Genomic DNA, 19,297 nt, shown 5'->3' on the forward strand with positions numbered 1-19,297 from the left:
TACCCTACTTAACTGAGACTATGGGTACATGACTTGGTTACATTAGATTTCTCTAATGCCCTTTAGGTACCTTTCTTTTTATTTTGAAAAATGTTTGGCAAACGGTTTGGATTGATTTTAAATTTATTTCTTAACATGTGAAGTGATCATACGGCGTCGCAATCATCAATTTAACACCAGATAAAGCAATGAATAAATTGCAGAAACTTGCCTCAAAAGCTTGAAAAGATACGCTTTGTTAGATCGGAATTCCATCAACAATCCTAGATATGATTTCTAATTAACACGCAATTTCTTTTTTTCTTTTTATTTTCATTTAATTAATGAGAATCGTGCTTTTTATGCAATGCATGTCACTAATTTAACATGAAATGATATCACATGGCAACATGACTTAGTTATATGACCTAAGTGATATGACATAAATAAGCATGTAGTCTATCCGAAGCATGAGATAGATTTATTCTAAAAAATATTTTTGTATTTTCCATGAGATTCGAAATTAAAGAAATGCAACACTTAAATATGCAATCTAAATTAATCTAATGACCTAATTCTAATAACGGGCAATTTCTAATTAAATGCATCTAACCAAAATCACTAAATGACGTGCATTGTATGAAACTAATTCTATGACGTGTACATGATTTTTATTTTCTTAATAAGCATGCAATCTATTTAAGAGAAATTATCTAAACCTATAATATGCAATCTTAACATGCAATCAGACGTGCAAAAGAATGCCATAATTCTACATGACATATGCATAATGACTTTTCTTTGTGTTTTCCTTTTTCTTTTTTTTAAAATTAATAATTGCCAAATAATTAAACATGCAATTAAAATCTAGCAACCTAAATTGATTTATTTGAATTTGGATTTTTTTGATTTTTCTTAAATTTGAAATAAAATTCACATTCTAAACATGTAAACTCTAAGACATGCAATATTCTAACTCAAATATATCTCGAGATAAACAAGGTAATTAAAAGAGACAATTCATTCAAAATCATCAAAAATCGCACATCATTTGGATCAGAGATAATATTTGTTAATAAAATCGATAAATTGATATTAAGCCTTAAAGATCAAATTATCGATTTTTCCCATTTGATTAATTATTTAAATAAAAGCGCACATAGATGAAATAAAAAGCACAGCGCGGTTGCGAATCGGGTGATATATTGGGATTTCGATTATGCGTAGATAAGGTATTTAAAGAAAGAAAACACCATATAAAGAGATAATAATAAAGAAAATAAGAAAAAACCTAAGCTTGCCTAATAAAGTAAAGCAAAAATACCTAATTTAACTCTCTTTTTTTCCTTTTTTATTAAAAAAAAATGAAATCTGGGCCGCTGGTTCAAGGGTCCGATGGGGGTTCCGGTGAGGAGAGCTCGTCGGCTAGGGTTCCGACGAGGGTCTCGGAGAGGGCTCCGGCGAGGGGTTGTCACGGTTCGGCACGGGGCTGCGTCGCGGGGGCAGCGTCAGGGTGCTCGGATCACGGGCTTCGGATGGCGGTGAAGCGGACGAGCGGAGGTGGTGCAGTGGCGCGGCGTCGGGATCGTCGCGATGGAAGCGGCTCGGGTGGTCGCTCGGGTGAGGAGGTGCAGCTACCGGCTTCGAGCCTGAGCAGAGGCGCGGAGCAGAGCTGGGCGGAGAGCTGCAGACACCAAACAAAGCAGGAATAGCAGCGGCGTCGTCAGAGCGGAGGGGGCTGCGATCCGGCTCAGGTCAGGCTCTGGGCGTGAGCGAACGGTGCTCCGGCGGCAACAGGGCAGAGGCGGAGCCGGGGCATCGTTGCTGGTGCGGCAGGTCGCCCAGAAACGCGGCGTCGGCAGAAGCGACGGCAGACGCGACGACGGAGCTTACGGGTGAGACGGAACTCCGGTGTCGCAGATCGGGCAACGGCGGAACGACGGTAACAGGGGCGGAGCTTTGGCTCGCAGCAGCAGACTGGGTAGTGGCGGAGCAACGGTGACAAGCGGTTTGACTGGTGGTCGCTCAGGCGGGCCGCAGGAGCACCGGTGGCCGGCACGGGGAATGGGCAGTGGCGGCGGCACTGTGCAGGACGCGATTCCAGCAACCGGCAGAAGACCAGCACCCTGAGGAAGAAGACCAGTCTTCTTTTTTTTTTTTCTCTTTTTTTCTGACCTGTCCTCTCTCTCACGTCACTCTGCACTGCTCTCTCTCTCTGCTGTACTCTCCTGCAAACCGGTTGCTTTTCTCTTTTCTTTGACCTAGGAAACCGAGAGGCCACCACTTTGCTCTCAAACTTTTCGAAATCTCTCAGAATTTTCTCACGTAATTTGCTCTCCAAAATTTCGAAAATCCTCCCTCCTCAACGTACGGCCGTGTGGATTGATATGTGTGGCCTCCCCCGAACAAATTGCACGCGAGGTATTATAGGTCTAAAAAATGTATCTCTATCGTATATGTTTTTCATTTTTGTTCGCTGCATACCTCTAAATATATCGTTGAAATATATCCTTTCAAGCGATATTCTTTGTATTTTCACATATTCATCCAAAATTTTCCTTTTTGCTTTCGAAAATACATTCTTTGGCGTATATTGCCTAAAATATGAAAAGCTTGAACGGAATATGTGAAAAATCTTCCCTTCACCGGCAGCTTAAAATAAAACAAAATGAAAATAAAATGCTTCTAAATTATATGCCATGTGATTAATATTAACTAATATATATAATATATATTAGGGGTTAAAATTAATCCCCTAATTTTTAATGCGATAAATGAATAAACGGGTCGCCAAAATTTAGGTGTCAACTTAATTATTAAAAATTATCTACATCAGATTTGTTGTGTCATGTAGGATGGCCGATGTCTACGTTAGTGGTTTTGGGTTTAATTAGTTTGATGGACTCAATTGACAAAATATAAAAATATTTAGTATTCAATTGACAAAATTAAAAAATTTAGGACTAAATTGGTAAAATTAAAATATCTAGAATCAAATTGACAAAAGTGCAATATATTTGAGCTCTCTTGTGATGATTCATAATTTATTGGCTTAAGCTTTTGAGTGTAAGTGAAGCTCGAACTTGGGCTCCGTAATTTCCTTAAATGAAGATATTAGGCTTGTTTTGTGGACTCCCAACAAAAAAGAATAGAGCTACTTTGTGAAAGGAAAGCTTTGAAGCGTTTGGGACTAACTTTCCCAATTATCTTTAGGGGTCCAAAGCCCGGTTTGCTCAAATATTGAGTGTTTGGGAACACTTTTAAAACCCACATTCAAGGAATGTTGGCCTTCCAAAGGCGAAAACCCGAGGCTGTGGCAGGGCAAGATTTCGTGGCCGGAATGCCTCGGACACTGTTCATCTTTTCTTCGTCGAGAGGCGGCGGGTTGCGATGAGTCGGCAACGGGCTAAGAGGCCGGCATGGTCACGGCACCCCGGCAATAGTTGCCGGCTAGTCGTGCGACCCATATTTGGGTTGCGGAGGTTGCTTGGAGTCGTGGTGCGCAACCTCGCCACCTTAGTGACCCAAATCTAGGTTACGGGTCATGATGGTCACAAGGTTGCCTCGGGTCATGGCGAGCTCTCGTGGCGACCTCTCAGGGGGACCCACGACTTTGCCACGACCTAGATCGGGTCGCGGAGGTTGCGGGTCGCGACGCACGACCTCCTCGCCTTGCTTTGCGACCCGGGTGGTCACGAGAGGTTGCCGGCTCACGCGACCTTTGGCGACCCACGACCTCACTTCGCGACCCAAATGCAGGTTGTGGAGGTCGCACGGGTTGCGGTGCGGGACCTCCTCCACCTCATCACGACCCATATCTGGGTTTTGGGTCGCGCGATCATAGAAGTTGCTTGGGTCGGGCGAGCTATCGTCACGAACTCAGATGACCAACGGTCTCGTCGTGAGGTTCTTTGGAGGTCACTGCGACCTAGGCGACTCACAACCTCGCCTCGGGTCATAGCGAGGTCGGTTGCCGCAACCTTTGGTGTCCCACGCCGCAACCTCAAGTGGCCTTTCGGGTGACTTTGTCTGAAATTCACATCATCATACATCTCTTCAAAAGTTTTGTTCCTTCAAAATATAATCGAATAGCGTAGCTAATTGTTGGAGGTTTGTTTGTTAAAACAAACAGAGTGTTTTCTTTGTCTCTAAGAAAAGTGGGAGAGAATGTGCTAATTTAAAAATGCGGGTTTTCTTTATGTACTTAAAGAATGATTGGGTAAGGCTAGACCCCACCATACTCGCGTGCGGGTGCCCGATTTTGGCGCACTTAGCGTGTGCGGTTTAATCAACACTAATCCCTTTGTGTTATTAATTTTTAATAAAAAAATTATAATTATTGAATTTTATTTGTGTCTTTTCAATACAACCTTTGGAAAATTACTTATTCGGTTTTAACTTTTCAGAAGGGTTGCAATTTGTTCGTTTTTCAACTTCTTCCGAAGAGTCGCATTTGTTTATCCGAACAATTTTTAAAGACGTGTTTGTTTGCAATTTTCACGAAGAGTTCATGAAGATTTTCATATATATCTTTTGTCATTTTCGGATAGAAAAAGTGGTTATTTTCGAGTCTTCTGAAAAATGATGGCCAATTTTTCGATTGTTTTTAGAGAGGCACGAAGAAATCTTGAATGTGAATCTTTTGGTGCTATATAATATTCTCATCGAGACTTTTTGTTGTATCGCGAGGATTTTTTGCAGTGACTATTAGTAACGTTGTGGGGCAAATAAATTATTAAAGAAAGTGATATCGCGCTTCAAAATCCGAGTTATTTTACTCAATCAGGTTCATTATTCTACCCAATTTCGAAGCCATATTTCCAACAGCTACACCATTAAGAAATAGATACAAGACGGAGAAGTAAATGATATACATATCAGCAGTTTTCTATATGGCCAGTTTTCTATGTGGCCCCAATGAGTTTAAACTTACGAAGGAAAGGACAAAAAAGAAGAAGATAGAACAAATTATGCCGGACGTGATTGATTTTATCTTTTATTTTTGCTTAATTGAAAATTTCTTGACCCACCCATTTGAATTTCTCTAAATTTGAAACACTTTGAAACTTCTGCAAAATACAAATATCATCACAACAGTAATTTTCTTGTTATTATTTTATAAATACTTTAAATTTCACCGGAAAAGCAGAATAATACGAACAGCCCCGGCTAATCTCTCCATCGAGCGGATTGGAGGAATATTTCCGTATGTTAAAATCCTTCGTCTTCGGCAACGTCGGCGAGTCAACGACACGACCTCTCCCTCTCTCTCTCTCTCTCTCTCTCTCTCTCTGTAGCAACTTCCTCTGCAAGTCTCTCTCGAACTCCTTTCTCTGCACGTGTCTCTCTCTCTCCCTCTCTCAACGACGAAGCGAGCCATCCATGTCGTCTCCTCCCTCCTCCTCCTTCTCCACCTCGCCGCCGGCGTGCCCAAAGAAGATGATCACCCTGAGGAGCTCCGACGGAGCGACCTTCGAGATCGAGGAGGCCGCCGCCTTGCTGTCCAAGACCCTCGAGAGCATGATCGGCGAGAACTGCGCCGGCACCCCTATCCCGCTGCCGAACATCGCCGGCAAGATCCTGGCCGGCGTCGTGGAGTTCTGCAGCAAGCACGCCAGGCCGGCGTCGACGCCGAGAGCCTCCGCGCTTGGGACGCGGAATTCGTCGCCGTCGATCAGGCTACTCTCTTCGACTACATCCAGGTCCGTACTTTCTGTCCCCGTCTCGATTTCGTTGGTTTTCCTTGCGGCGGAGTGCTGTTTCGTTTCGGCAATGACGTTTGCTTTGCTGCATTGTTGGTTTCTGAGGGTGATCGATGCTCGATCCTGGAATTTCTTTTGTTTTGTCTTTCTAAGAGTGCGAAGTGTTGTTCAATAGGTGCTTAACACGCCATTAGGCAGCTCGATTCCCCTCTCATAGCTCAGCTGATGAATGTTCGTCTCTTGAGCATTGCATTCTCTGGCTCTTGTCGTCCTCTTGAACAGATTCGACTGTAATGTTCCTAAAACCCGAACACGAGATATGGTTAAAGCCAAACCGAAGAGCTACAATCCCGCATGCTTGATGGTGGAGGAAACAGACAAAAACGAAAAACCCCATCATTTTATCCTTTTAAAAAACACACCTTCTGCTCCTGCTCCTGCTCCTGCTCCTGCAAAACCGGGACTTTGGTGAACTAGTTCTCTTGAACTTACGCCTTCCTTTTCAATTGTAAGTTCTTGATTTATTTTTTAGAACGTTAAATTGCCTTGAAGCCCTCTTCGGAACTTCAAACAGGATATTGGATCGGGATTTGGCTTTAGATTAGTCAGGTTAGTATTCACTTTGGCCTTGTCAATGTCGACAGGTTTCCTTTTCCTCAATTCTGTTAGGTATGTCCGACATTGCTACTCGCAAATTCAGTTAGGTCGGTCCGACATTACTACAAGTCTTGCTTTTGTCATCTGCACGATCCGTGAGCTTTGCCTTGAGGGCAGTGCTAGGCCTCGAATAATGGGTTATTCTAGTTCAGCGTGGCTTTGTTCGAAATGGATCTCATTTTGTTTGGCAGGTGAATCAAGGTAAGTAGTCTGATCTTCAATGGGATCTATTGGTTATTTTGCTCTCATAATGTAAAACCACTTGTACCCAGATAACACAACATGAATGGCCAACATGAGGTGCAAGATGTGCATATTTCCAATCAACCTGCACCTTCAAAAGAGCTTTCAATGTGATTCATGACTTGATGGTTAAAGCTTGCTTCTTTATGTTGGTGAAAAAGAAAATGTTGGTGCTCATCAGTTGATCCTTGCATCCATTCAGGCGGCAAATTTCCTGGAAATTCCAACTTTGCTGGAGTTGGGCTGCCAGACTGTGGCAGACATGATTAAGGGTAAGACTCCGGAAGAGATACAAAAAAGTTTTCAATATCAAAACCTCATTCACACCGGAAGAGGAAGAAGAGGTGCGGAAGGCGAACCCGTGGGCATTCGAATGAAGCCTCTGAGAATTCCGGGTCTTGTCTTGTTATATTGTGAAGTTCTGTTTCTTTTGCTGCCCAACTCCGTATCGGACATTGGCTTGTTGAATGTTTGCTTCTGGCAAAGTGTACTCTTCGGTGCGTTTTCTGACATTTTATAAATGAATGTTCAAGTGAAAATTTCACGAATTCAAAACTAAGGAAGGTTTGATCTTCCAACGTATTCTTGAAGATGAGCGACCATAAGCAACGATCGCTCTTGTAACCAAACCTCAAGAGGCTATGTCGAGCTTAATTCTTCCAGACATCCTATGTTTCTCGAGGGAGAAAGGTTTGGTCTGTTCGGCTTCGGTCCTCACAATTTCTAAAGAACCCAAAACTAGAAACACGAGCCCACACTCGAATCATCTGCAAATCAGAATAAAAAAACATCAGAAGTCTCGTCTTCCTATAAAAATCTGGATCATTGAATGTCTTTCCACTGAAATTCATATCACTCCATGTCTCTACCAAATTTTGTTCTTTCAAAGTACGATCGAATCTTGCCATTAAGAATATGATACATGTCTAAGATATAAATTATTTATGTGTCACTCCCAGCTCTACTTGTTCACAATGATGTTAAGTTGGAAAGAAGAAGAAAAAAGAAAAGATGGAATGTGTATTTGCATGTTTGGATCGATTTTATTTTGGGTTAGTTCCACGAAAAACCCATGGATATGGCCATAATAAATTTATGCTAAATTAATTTTTAGCCACTAAAAATCTAAACTAGTATATTTGTGATAAATTTATTTTTCGTTAGTTTTCGTTAAATTTTATAGTCAAATTGTTGAAATTGATGACACATGGCAATTGATGAAATACCGGTTTTGATTCTACCCTCCGTTAAATCGATTTAATGAAAATTAAAGAAGGATAAATTCGTTATAAATGTATCGGTTTGAGATTTTTATTGATCAAAAAATTAATTTGAAATAAATTTATCATGGCTATATCAATTTACCGTTTTTCGATATTAACTTTTTATCTTCTTTACCAAAAACTTGTTAATGGAGGAAGACCTCCTGGGGATAAACATAGGGTAAAGAGAGAGCCAAAAAAGATCTTTCATATATAATCCCGTATAGTCTCGAATGTTATTAGTTTTGGTGTGAATTTTTTCAAAATGTTAATACTAATACGTATCACTAGATATAATTTTTTTTATTATGTTATAAATTTATAAATTTCGACAGAGAAAGCAGAACGATACAAACAGCCCCGACAAACCTCTCCATCGAGCGTATCGACTTATCTCTCTATTAGAAGACGATTCCCGTATATAAAATCCTTCAAACCAACCATGTCGTCTTCTTCCTCCTCCTCGCAACGTACCTGAAGAAGTCGATCACCCTGAAGAGCTCCGACGGAGAGACCTTCGAGATCAAGGAGGTCGCCTTACTGTCCAAGACTCTCAAGCACTTGATCGACGAGAGCTGCATTGACGTTCCCATCCTGGTGCCGAACATCAAGGGCGGAACCCTGGCCAAAGTGGTCGAGTACTGCACCAAGCACACGAGGTCGGCGTCAACGCCGAGGGCCTCCGCACTTGGGATGCCGAGTTTGCCAACGTCGTGGCCACTACTGTCTTCGACTACATCTAGGTCCGTATCCTTGCTTCCCTTTCTCAAGTTCGAAGGTTCTTCTTTCCGGTGGAGTTTCTGTTTCGTAGTGTTTGCTTTGCTGCTCACTTGGTTTCTGACGAACGGTCGGTGCTTGATCTTGGAAAGTTTTGTTGCAGAAAACAAGCCAATCGCCTGCAAAATTACATCGCATTTGCTCTCACAATTTCTCGTGAAATAACCATTGGACGTCACAAAAAAATGTCACAAATCTCTTCACAAGTTTTGTTGTTTCAACAGGAATGGCAAACACAAGGTCCAAGATGCGCTCGAGTCCAATCTACCTGCACCTTCCCTTCCAAAGAGCTTTGAAATGTGATTCATGAGTTTGAAGGCTGAAGCTTTGCCTTTTTGTATGTTAGTGCTCATCAATTTTTCCTTACGTTCATTCAGGCAGCAAATTCCCTGGACGTTCCAACCCTGCTGGACTTAGCTTTTGGGGTCGTGTCCAACACGATTAAGGGTAAAACCCGCCGAGATATGCAAACATTGTTGGAAATTAATCCGGAGAAGACACAGCATTAGTTGTAATCAGAACATCAATGTAAAGAAGATGATAACAACTTTATAATATCTTTCTTTTTATGTAAACTTACAAATCTTGGAGAAAAATAAAATAATATATCACTAGAAAAATAACATAAAATTGGAGGTGAGGTACGGATAACTGAATCTCCTTAAGGCGATTAGTTCTTGCTAAAGGTGTTTCGTACATTCACAAACTATGCCTCCTAAGATACAACACCTTGAATCTATTTGGATTAGCACTATACAAACATGACTCAGTCGAATTGTTCAATTGAACCAGCACACTCAGAAAAATCAGAAGAGTAGAAAAGTGTATTAGAGCCTTTTTGGAATCGAGTCGGAAAAACTAATTGTTCAATTGAACCAGCACACTCAGAAAAATCAAAAGAGTAGAAAAGTGTATCAGAGCCTTTTTGGAATCGAGTCGGAAAAACTAAAAACCATAAGACTTTTATAAAGTTCTATGCTTCCATCTATTTATAGAGATTTTTAGTTCATGTATAGAAGAGATACATGAATTAAATAGGCATGTATCACGAAATTCATGAATTAAGAGATACATGAATTCAAGAGAGATTCATGAATCCGGAGATACATGAATTCAAGAGATTCGTGAACTCAATAAATACATGAACTAAAAGAATTCATGAATTCAATAGATATATGAACATAAAAGTTTAGGAAATTCATGAATCCAAAAAAGATACGTGAATAAGAAAATACGTATCTTAATTTATTGGCATTCGTTGATCCATTAACCAAAATTATAATCATAATTACAAGAAACATTTCGATATCCCATCCTCGCCCTTACCGGAAGATGAAGAAGAGGTGCGCAGGGAGAATCCGTGGGCATTCGAATGAAGAAGCCTCAGAGAATTCCTGGCTCTCGTCTTATGCTGATAATAAAGAAAAAAGGAGTTTCTGTTTCTTTCGCTGCTAATCTGGGTCGGATATTGGCTTGTCACATGGTCACTTCTCGCTCGGTAACTCTCGTGTAATTGGTTGAATGTCAAGTGAAAGTTTCATGGATTCAAATACTCAAACGAAGGTTTGATCTTCCAACGTATTCTTTGCATCTTAGTGAAAATTTCATGGATCTGCTGATGCCCAAGGATGATGTCCCTTTGCCTTCAACGAGGAGCCATGTCGTGATTAGGATAGGGAACAAGTAGTTTTGAGATCTACCGATTCTATTGTGAGAAGTCGAAAGACTCAAAACTCAAGACCTAAGTATTCCATGATCAATGGCCACTGAGTACCCCGTCCACCGAGTGGCGCCTCTTACCTCGTGCATGTGAATAATAAAAGTCGTGCATTCCAAGTTTATAAAATAAGTCTTATCAAATATATTTCTTCGATCGGTCTCAGATGCGAGGCCACTGGAGATTAATGATTGTTCAATGTATTTCTTTCATTGATTGCGCAGTCCGCACGAGGAGAAGCATGCCCTTGTGAAAATTGAATTGCAAAATGAAGTATAAATGGTTCGTTTATTTTACGAAAAATGTATTATTTATGAGAAATTAATTTTTAGGAGGAAATTGACTTGATTTTTTGATATTTGGCTGAAATTCGAAAAATATTGAGGAATCATTTTATGTCGTTTGGTATAAAAAATTTGATGGGAAAAGTATAAGGAAGAAATTCATTTTTTAATTTTAATTTTTTTCCTTTTTGCCAGCGACTAGTCACAAGTAAATTTGAGCCCTTGCCACCACGGGTTGGCTAGGTTGACCTTGCTGCGACTCGGGGCCTTCAGGTTGCTAGATGCAGCGAGCTCACTCACCACGACTCATTGACTCCTCCTTGAGCTTGCCGCAACTCGCCAAACATTGGTGATGTCTCAAAGAGCTCGACCTCGCTATATCTAGGGAGATGGAGCTTTGCTCGAGGTCGGCGGGATGCTTGAGTTCATCTAGGGTTGGTCATCGGTTGTCATCGTGGTTGTCGACTAGCCGAGGAAGAAGCAAAGAGAAGAGAAGAAAGAAAAGAAAAATTAAAATGATAAAAAAATTTGACTTAAAAAGTAAAAAATAATTAAAAAATAGTTTTAAAAACATTTTTGTAAGAACAAATATTTCATTAACAAATGACTCGAGCCCAAGCACGGAAGAGTTGAGAATTCACATACAGCCTTTGTGGAGACCTAGGTTGGGATTAGAGCTTGAGTGTCAAGAATCTGAGCATGGCTTTTATGGACTTGAGCTCGGATGTTGAAACATTAAATATCGAAAAATGAGAAAAGTATATTTCGCAAAATATATGGATCATAGGATATGCCACTTCCCAAACAGTGAATATGCGAAATTGATGCACCAATGATCTTTTATCGCGATACAGGTTTAATGTTCCAACGGATGATTTTGTCCCCAAAGGTCGCATCGCACCTGTCGGTTTCGTCCAACGTCCGTCAAAGTCAACTCTCCCTTTGCCTCAAGACAACAAGACAAGGAGAGATTCGACCTGACCTAGGGAGCCCTCAAGTCGAGCCTAGGAGCGCGCGTGGACCCACTCCATCCCTCATTGGCCCAACTGGTGGGTGGGCCCCTGACGCCACGTCACCCATCCGCCGGCAGCTCGCGAGCGAGACAACAGCTCGACATCATCGGGCGCGTGCTGTCTTTCTCTCTCCCCCACGCACGCACGCACGCACGCACGCTTCTCTCCGGCGGAAAAGAGCTCCCGTCCCCGTCCCCGCACCCCCTTCCGCCGCGCCTCCGATCGCGTGGCAGCCGCTGCCGCCGCCCGTTCGGCCGTCCGATGGCCGATCGCGTCCCTCTTCTGAACCATGACGACGAGGAGCCACCCGCCGGCCAGCTGCGCGTCGCTTCGCTCGACGTGTTCCGCGGTCTCAGCGTTTTCGTGAGTTCCCCATCTCTCTCTCTCTCTCTTCTGGTCTGCCTTACAACACTAGCAGCAGCAGTCGCGTCAATGTCTACTGTCTCGCCGCTTCGTCGCGAATGCTTGCTTCCTTTCGTCGTCGCGTTCTCCTTTTCAGCTGATGAAATGAAGGTCCATTTTTAGCAAGTGTTTGTCGATTGCTCAGGGACTTTAGCTTGAGTGTGCTGATTTTCGTTGTTTCGATGACCGAGGGGCGTTTCTGTTTACTCCTAGCATTCGTCTATGAGAAATGGCGGTAGCGCTGATTGTGTTCATCGTCTTTCGTTTCCAGCTAATGATGCTCGTTGACTATGGTGGATCGATTTTCCCGATCGTTGCTCATTCTCCGTGGAACGGCCTTCACTTGGCCGACTTTGTGATGCCTTTCTTCCTTTTCATTGTCGGAGTGTCTCTTGCTCTTGTCTATAAGGTACGAACCCCCTGACTTCTCCCGCAAATGTGATTGATTCTCGCGAGCAAATTACTTGAGCTTCTGTGCTGAATATACTGAGAAACTGAATAATTCTGGACCGAGTGGTTTGTGGTTGCATTTATGGATTTGACATTGCTCAATACACAAGTCGGTTGATGCTATTGGCGTTGAGAGTGTGCCACTTTTGTGATTCCAGAAAGTAACGAACCGGGTAGAAGCTACATGGAAGGCAGTTGCGAGAGTGTTGAAACTTTTTCTTCTTGGCGTTCTTCTTCAAGGTAACATGTTATAGCTTCCCATCGCACATGGGAAATACCTTAGCTTGTTGACAGCCTCTAGGGATACTCATGATTTAAGCTAGTATACATTGAGATTTTCCAGGTGGTGATAACATTAAACTTCTTGTAGGAGTGCTAATGGGATTGCGGCAAAATTATGTTGATTCACATGCCAAAGCATTGAAATTATGTGGTTAATTTTCAGGTGGTTATTTGCACGGGATATCTTCTTTAACATACGGAGTTGACATTGAAAGAATACGGTGGTTTGGGATTTTGCAGGTCCGTCTGTTGGATGCTCTTTATGTTGGATAATTCTATTGGGTTAGAAAGTAATGAACATAATATAGATCTAATCATTGGACGGTTGAACTTATCAGGAACTTTGCAACTTGTCTAATGCAGTTGACATTCATCTAAAAATGCTTTCATTGCCTTTTCTCTCTGGCTCTGCCATATTGGGCTAGTTTTACTGATGACTGTTTGTTAAGGAAAACTGCTTCCAAAACAAATGAAGCTGGCTGGAAAATCTGGCTTGATATTTGTAGCAAGTGTGTTTTTTTTTTTTTCAAATTTTTTTTTTTCAATAGGTCTTCCAATTGTCCCTATGAAAAATTGAAGCCATTTATATTCGATGATCACAATGGTTGTAGTAAGATAAGTCTTAAGTACAGAGCCTCTGTAAAGCATGTATGTGAGGATATGCTAATGAACCGGCATTATCTTCAATTACCATCAATATCAGAGAATCGCCATTGGCTACATTGTCACGCTCTATGCGAGATTTGGCTTTCACAAAGGACGTTGCGACAATGGCATTTTGTTCAGAGTTATTATTGGCATTGGTAAGGTCCATTCTTTTGTTTTTAAGGCTGTGCCCTTTTACCAGCTGACAACTCTTTCACAAAGGATAATTAACTTCATAATATCTATTCGTTAAATTCATATTTCAAGATATGCAGAATAGAGTGGCCTAAATGGACTGTAGAAAACAAGCCTTTAACAGCGGAAAAAATAGATTTTCGGCCCCACTTTGACTTTGCTTCTGCTAATTTGGAAGTTATGTAATCGGTTAGCATAATTTTACAAGAAATAGATTTCCACAAGTGTCATTTCTCTTACAAATGGAAGTTGCCTAGTTTGGTACTTTGGAGACAAATGCATCTGCCTGAACATTGAATATACTCATCCCTGCATTAGTTAGTATAGCAAGTTCATAAATGGTGTGCCCTCAACTAGCATGTGGATTATACAACTTGGTCAAACTGTTTAACTGAGAGCAATCGATTGGCAGATGTAGCCTATTAGCCAGACAAATAGTTCACAATCTATGTAGAATAAGAGCAGACAGTCAGATTTAAATAGCCAATGTAAGTGTCCTATAGCGATATGGATTTATTGGGCCTCGGAAAATTTTTAGTCTGTCAACTTTCTCTCTATATCTTTCTTCCCTTCTTTTTTGAATAAGAAAGCATGGTTTAATATCTTAAATGTGAAGTAACTTTGCCATTTGTCTTGCAGGTCTCTTGCAATTTTTCTGTCAGTAATATACGTGGCTCTATCCTATGGTCTATATGTTCCTGATTGGCAGTTTGAGTGACATCCTCATCGGGTAGCACTTTTTACTCGGTGAGAGCATGCTTTGCCCCTTTTCTGCTTTCTTCTCTTTCCTTCCCTGCGGTGAGACTGCTTCCAGCTTATCGCTTGATCATTTCTTTTTCTTAGTCAGCATCGGCAAGTCATTAACATTAAACCAAAGTTCATAGAAACCTTTCAATCATTAGGCCATTTCTTGTAAGCACGTTCGGTAGTTCAAGGTCTCTGCATATCCATATAGGTGAAGCTACTAATCCAGATGAAGAGTTCTACTACTTATAATGTGCATTTAGCCCCCTAGCGAGCCCTGGATTAAAGAATTTCATGTTTTTGCCTCACAGAGTCATGCAGACTCATTCTCACACTCAAAACAGCTTTCTTGGGTCGCGAGGGAATCTGTTCGCTTGTTAAAATGGTAATCAAAACCCACTTTTGGAAACACGTACACTGGGGGCCCTTTGATGCGTGAAAACATTTTCAGTTCTTGTTTTCAATGAACATTTGTTTTCCTTTTTCTGTGTTTATGAACCCTTGTAGTGCATAAAATTGAAACTTTCCAAAAGGAAAGAGAATTTTGAAACATGTTTGTCGGTGTTTTTTTCAACATCGAAGAATTTTGATAGATGTAAATATATATCTATGCTATATGTAAAAGCGTACATATCCACCCTTCAAATTACCAAAATTCTTTTTATCAAATAACCTAATTAAATATTAGATTTTACTTATGAAAAATTGATGTTAGAGTTACCCAACAACTAATAAGACTTTCACTTTCATATAGCTCATACTCCAGACTTTTTGAAATTCACATCTCTCTTCTCCATCTTAAAAATAATTGACATACAGTTGAACTAAGACACTCGTGGCATGTCCAACCAAACCAAGACTAATGAACCCACATAAAATTTGCAAAAAGAAAATTACAAATCAGTCATTTATTTTCTCATGCACCATCTTTTAGTTCAACCTCACCATTTCAGAAAATCTTTGTTGAAGATTCTTGAAGCTCTAACCAAGCTACAGCTTCTTCAAAGCTTTATGAAGCCTCAAAATTGGACCAGACTAAAGAGAAACCTCAGCGAAGCTTTTAAACTTTGTCAAAGCTTGAAACTTCATTGGTTGAAGGAGATCTACAATTTTATTGAAGCTTGAAGCTCCTGTACTTCAAGTGAAGCTTTATCATTAAACAAACAGTTTTGGAGTCTGAATAAAGAGAACAATTATTGAAGAGGACAGAGATCAGGGAGAAAAGCTGTGGTTTCATTTGAGTTGAGAAAAGTGAAAACAGCTTTCTAATTGTAAAATGGCAAACACCTCTTCCATGTTTTCATTTCAAATATGAAAACAAAATGCACCAAACGCATTTTCATGAGGTTTTCCTTCATTGAAATTGAAAATGGAAATTAGAAGACTCTCCGGACAAACAGCCCCTTGATGTGCCTTTTGTTTCTGGACATTGTTTTCCAGCTTTTGTCAACAGTAAAGGTCCATAACTTGTCTAGACCAGTTTTAGTTTGACTAGCCGATTGTCTATGGAAGTTTTTCTTTCCAGCCTGTATACAATAGCTAGTTAGAGTTCTTTATGCGACTTGGGTGGAAAATCCATCTTTACGAGCAGCATAGTTCTCTACTCCGGTTGTTTACTTGACTCTTGCACTCTAGGGGCACACTGAGAGTAGCCAATTACTCAACAAAAGTCAAAACATGGTCTGTTGCAGAATCAACCTTTCAAGATAGTAGTGATTTGCTAGATTTTCTGCTATTACCGTTTCTTGCTTGACTCTGGCTATGTCTTGCACAGGTTAAATGTTCAGTGAGAGGTGATCTTGGCCCTGCTTGCAATGCAGCTGGAATGATTGACCGATATGTTATTGGCAATAATCATCTTTATGCGAAACCTGTTTACCGGAATTTGAAGGTAGAATGCATGCTGATGCTGTTTTGTAGACTAAATTGTACCGTGTATTATAGCCTTGTTCTAATTTTTAAAAACAGGACTGTAACATGTCTACCAGTGGCCAAGTTTCTGATAACTCACCATCATGGTGCCATGCTTCTTTGACCCTGAAGGTATTCTAAGGTGCCCAACTTTCCTTTCTGGTGTATCCTGTTATAGTGGTCTTGTATACACTGTTCTCATGTTATGTCTTAGCATTTACCTCAATGTGGGCTTTTTGTTATGATGGACGATTCCATTTTCCTTTTGCAACCATATATCTTAGAAATACTCAACATGTGGCAAAAAGCTGGTCTATCTTTTGAAAAGCTATCAACGAGTGTGAATGCAAGGTTTGTGGAGGAGCAATCTGCACTTGAAAAATCAAAACTGCATCCCAAGTTGGCAAATGCCATTTTCCCTTCCAGTGATGGTAGGTGCTAGGTCGAATACTTAGTAGTTTGACTACTGGGAGAAATAATAAGGCACTTTAGAGAGGGGTTTGTGCATTACAGTAACCAATAACACGGCTAACTAATGAAGCTATAAAAAGAAAATTCACAAAGTCAGCTCAACAATCTTTAGGTGTACTAGATGTAGTTTAGAATATAAAATTTGAACTTTTAGGTTACCTAGTATCTTCTTCAGTTTCTCTTCCGTACAGTTACACAATTAGTTGCTTACACCGAGGTAAACAATACCGGTAGATCTTGCATCTGATCCATTTTAGAAATGTCCTTATGTATATTGTTTCTCCATCAAAGTTCCACAACATCCTATTTACATTAGCATCTCTTACTGACAGCTCCTAACAGCTGCCGTAACTTGCATTATTGGACTCCAATATGGTCATGTCCTAGCAAACCTACAGGTAAGCTTCAGGCACACATGTGTCGCTTAGTGTACTTTCCATTCCCCATCACATCTCTTGTATTTCTTCAATACACCAGACACTACTGTTTTATATCGCATGAATTCCTTTGATTAAGCATGTTGAGGGCTTGAAGAGGGTCTGAAATCCTGTTGATGATGATAGTTTCTTGGTCGACTCTAGAGCTTGTAATCCCTTAAGTGTGTATTTTTATAAGCAATTTTTGTTTGTGTATGACAGGATTCTAAAAAGGAGATTAGACAACTGGTTCCTGTTTTCAGCTTCGTTGTCTGTCCCAGGGATTTTCCTTGCTTTAGTAGGTATGAATTTTAAATGGCGCATGCTTCTCGGGAACTAACTAGATAGAAAAGATTTGAACTTATATTTAAGTGAACTGTAGATAAAATTAGGACCCTTCAGTAAGTTCTGATGCACAGGGACTCTCGCCGAAACAATTTTTCCTTTATGAATGAGATGGCACTAAATAACCGTGCTTTTCTAATTGGGAAAATCTGTCAATACAGGTGTTGCGGTGAACAAATCACTGTATACGGTCAGCTACATGTTGATTACTTCTTCAGCTGCGGGAGTCACATTTTGTGCTTTGTATCTGCTGGTGAGTGTTTTTTTTTTTTTTGGGTGGGAGAGGGGCATGGAGGGACGAAATGTGGTTATATGTGATTTCTATACTTCAAACTTTGTTAATAGGTCATCTGTGACGCAACAAGTGTTGCCATGTCTTACTACTCATCATGACTCTTATAAGACACATTTCTGATGAATTTTATGCTAACTCGAAATATACTTTGTTCAGAGGGCTCTTTTACCTTTTCAAACTTAATGCCGCATCTGTTTGGACAGGTGGATGTTTATGGTTACAGGCAGTTGACTTCTTTGTTAGAGTGGATGGGAAAGCATTCTCTGAGCATCTTTATTCTTGTAACTTCAAATGTTGCAGTTATAGCCCTTCAGGGATTCTATTGGAAGGTCCCCTCGAGAATAACATTGTGAGTGCTCATAATTATTTTTGCTACATTCAGGGCACATCATATACATTGTTTTTGAGTTGCATTCTCACACATGGAGAAGTTAAATTCACAATAACAGATCAAGTTTATTCATATAACTAGAAGAAAAGAGCCTTTTCCTGTGAACTTATACAATCTTGTACGACAGATTCACTGGATTGTGACGCTTGTAGTGCGTTCATGATGTTTTCGGGAGCTCGTCTCCATGGTAGCTCTTTTTTATTTCGTGTGACTTGCTTCCCAAGTAAATCTAGGCAACTAGTCTCTCCACTGATTTTATATGTTAATTTGCAACAGTATTGTATCAATCAAGCGATGGATTGCCTTCGTTGCAGCCAACAGTTGAAGTAGGTGCAATTTTGTCAGTGATATTGTAGTCTAGTTAGTCTTTCATATGGGGAACTATTATTTTTTCGTGAAATCCCTTGACATGAACAACAGATGCTACGAGGCTGCTCTCATTTCCTGTACTATCTTGGACTCCATATTGTACTTGCTGAGATTAGTGTACCTATAATTTCTTCCACTTCTCACTTATCTCTGTTTGTATCACTATTAACTATTAAAGCAAGCATTTAAAAGGTGTTTATTGTATTTGCAATTTCACTTTAATGGCACTAGCAAGAAAAATCTACTAAAAATACATAGGACCACTGGCATTTTCACAGTGTAATGTCTTACCGCTAGGAAATCACAATGCAGTGGCGAATGGCGATAACTCGTGTCTCTGCTCTTGCTTTATACCAAGCAAAACAAATCGTTCAGTAGTGCGGTCCTACTGGTGAGTACTGGGAGTCTCTGCTATTTCAGCTGTGCTGTGTCCTTTCTTTCTTTCTTTGATCTTTTTCCTGGCTGTTTTGTTTTAGAAGTGAGAGGCTTTGCGATGCTTGTTCCTTCTTTGGGAGGCCAATTGTCATGGCCATGCACAAAGAATTAAAAAAAAAAAAAATTGCGATGCTTTTGTACTTTGTCTTCGTTTATTAACGCTGGATAATCCACCTCGCGAACTGTGGGTATCGTACCCTCAAGACTTTGTCTTGCTCTTCAAAAAATTTGGCAGTAAGCCTGCATGAGCTTTGCTCTAAGGTTCCAAAGGTTCATTTGGTTCTTTCGTGTCCTTTGACACAGTAGAAAGTG

The 19,297-nt window shown here is 40.6% G+C and overlaps 2 pseudogenes; both read left to right on the forward strand.

The window, feature by feature from the left end:
- Positions 1–5,282: 5,282 nt before the first annotated feature.
- Positions 5,283–7,066, forward strand: LOC120288901 (annotated as a pseudogene).
- A 4,894-nt stretch (positions 7,067–11,960) lies between these two features.
- On the forward strand, positions 11,961–18,754 carry LOC120288905 (annotated as a pseudogene).
- The last annotated feature ends 543 nt before the right edge of the window (positions 18,755–19,297 follow it).

This window comes from Eucalyptus grandis, chromosome 10 (genome assembly GCF_016545825.1).
Source record: "Eucalyptus grandis isolate ANBG69807.140 chromosome 10, ASM1654582v1, whole genome shotgun sequence".
NCBI lineage: Eukaryota > Viridiplantae > Streptophyta > Magnoliopsida > Myrtales > Myrtaceae > Eucalyptus > Eucalyptus grandis.